The sequence below is a fragment of the Alosa pseudoharengus genome, unplaced genomic scaffold (assembly GCF_046254945.1).
Source record: "Alosa pseudoharengus isolate Yale_2024_CS ecotype anadromous, Long Island Sound unplaced genomic scaffold, YU_APseudo_1.1 YU_APseudo_1.1_scf_23, whole genome shotgun sequence".
NCBI classification, from domain to species: domain Eukaryota; kingdom Metazoa; phylum Chordata; class Actinopteri; order Clupeiformes; family Clupeidae; genus Alosa; species Alosa pseudoharengus.
The window spans coordinates 13,041,969-13,044,847 of record NW_027468685.1 but is presented as its reverse complement, the minus strand read 5'-3'; positions in this window follow the sequence as shown (position 1 = coordinate 13,044,847).

Here is a 2,879-nt window from a genome sequence, read left to right as displayed (position 1 = left end):
CCTCCCCCTCTGACCTGCCAGACCCTTCCACAATCGCAGACCCCGCCCTGGAGACAGACCGGCCTGAGTTCAAGGTAAACGTTCCCTTTCTGCTTTGGTCTGTGGCCCTCAAGAGCCTAACCCTAGCCCCTGGTAATCATATGCACCGCTCTTTTCTGGAGGTCGAGGTGGGGGGTTCTCACACTTTTTTTTTCTATCAACCTCTGACAGCACTCAATAGCATGACGGTGGTCTGAAAAATCAGAGCCTTTCGATGCTAAATCAATTATCCTCCAAATAAAAAAAGGGCTGCTCTTTCTTTAGCCATTTGTTTTTTTTTTCCACAACCGTTTTCCTATTCTGGTTCTGATTTATCAGACCTTCTGTGTTGTCTGGGAATGATACCAAAGCATGTCAGAAGGTTAGAGCAACAGAAAACTGGCTGTCAAGACAGGCGTGTGGTGTGATCTGTCTGTTCAGTGCTTTGCCAGCACTGAACAAGTGCCGCACAATTTCACAAACAAAAGTTTTTAAGTACTCCCATTTTGTTGTTTCTCTTTTAAATTACAGATAAATAATAATCTATAACATAATATGCTAATAATAATATATTAATAATATACTTTCAGGCATGTATGTTTCTTGAAAGCCCCCTGTGTCCAATAGGTCCGATATATATGTAATCTCAGAGTCAACAAATGGAGCCAACAGAGGCAACACAAAAACTGTCATTAGGGGGTGCAACAGCCTTTAGCTCCAACTAGACTATCAAAATGTGAAATAGTTGCCTAACCTGATTTGAGGGATCTAAATAATTTTGAGGGATCTATCTATCTATCTATCTAGTGATCTAACATGTTGAAAAGTTTAGGTTATTGATTCAAATGTCTTTTCTTGGTGAAGTAAGCCAGAATGATGAGCGTCATTTGACTATGTTGTGTATAAAAGGATAAACACTATTGTTGTCAGTCATTTCAGATCCTATGTTCAGTGTCTTGATTATGATTTTCTGGGCTGTTGTTATCAAAGACCTCACTGAAAAAAAAAAAAAAACATTTCAGCATTACACATCTCACATCTCGGCATGTACTATTGAAACAGCACCTAGCCACCTAGTACTTTTCTAAATTCTCTGTATATAATATTTTCTGTGTTGAACACATTAAGCAGTCTGCTTGACAAATTGTGATCCTGTGTGACAATGTGCAAACCCTCTCATACATGAGTAAATTACAAGGTTTAAAACTCAGTTGTGCATTTCAGTATCTATTGAAGAAAATCATGCTCAGTTAAAGATGACTACCGTAATTTTCCAACTATTAACCGCGGCTTATACATTGATTTTGCAAAATTAAGGCCATCTTAACTTAATACACGGGGGCAGTTAATATGGTATTAATATGGTTTAATTCTTTTAACTTGCATTAAGCACTGTCCTGTGGCTTATACACAATGCGGCTAATACACAGGAAATTACTGTATGCTAAAGATGATGTGGCTTTGGGATGTGTCATAAGACTCCATCTAATGTAACAACTTGAAATTATCTTGGTCAAATGTCTACAAGGTGTTACAACATAAGACAGGCTCTGATGGTAGACATACTGTGAAGCACTGTGCAGCCCAAGGATGTAATCAATCTGGGGATGAGGTGTGATCTTTGAACTCTCCTCCTCACACCCTGATGAGATACTAATTTGTCTTTGATGTAAAATATTTGGTCAATGTCCCGGTCTGCAGTGCCAGCAGCGGTTGGCATGGAATGACTATTTGTGTAGCACATTTGGTCACAAGCAGTGGTGTAGTCTAGTCGGCTGTAGTGGATATACTGTGATGTAGTAGTTAGCTGTAATGGGTACTGTGATCGACCCCAAATGTTAATATGTATCCTTGCCTATATTTTAAGTGGATATACTGAGATGGTGATGCTTTTTAAGTGGGTATATTGCGTAGTCCTGCGTATTACTGGTTACAAGATGGCTTGTAGATGTAAATTCTCTTCAGGTGTACCCTTTGGAATCAAACACTATGGCTGCAAAAGATAAAATACAAAATCAATAAATGTTTCTTAATGTTCTACACAGTGCAGATGAATCCATTTAAACTTTAATAGTGTACATCAGATTAAAATATATGTTGAAATGCTTTTTCAGTTGGTTGACAGCAAACACAAATGGTGAAGTGAAAAATATTTGGGTTCTTTTCTCAACTAAACACTGCAGGACATGAAGAGTGTTCAAGTGATAAGCTATTTTAATGGTGTGACATGAGAAAATGATTTCTCGTCAAAGTATCGCCACAATTCATAAATCGGAGTCTCAGAGATTGAGATATCATGTTGCCGTGCGTGTCATTTTTTCGGTCACGGAGGAAGTTGCGCCCCTTGTCTCTCCCTTTGGGGCATATCTGTCGCTACAACACCACATTCAAAGCCTTTGTGGCGCATGGCCTTGCTGTGAACACAGTTTCTGCTGATCCACAAAAGGTGTCAAACGGAGCATTGGACTAAAACTGCTGTGTTCTCCCACGGCTGCCCTTAATCCTATTATCGCTACCCGTTTAATACAGATCAACCCCCTGCTACCTTCAGCCTCTCCCCATTGGGCCATCCACCCAAAGCCAACTGAGCGCTTTGCTGGGGATGGATGGTGTGGCCTTATATCAAAAGCTTGCTAAGCAGGTATGTGTGCATGTATGATATGAACTGATACAGTGGCTGAGTGGATTTAATACCTTTGTTTTCATTTAAATCATGTAATTTACTTATTGTTCAAATCAGCATATTTTGAGATTAGGTCTCAATAATCTGTGGTGGTAATCTCATTGCTGTAATCTGTGTTTTATTTCAGCTATTGAATCTATATTAAATCCTTAAAGTTTTTGCAACATTGAGCAATTGT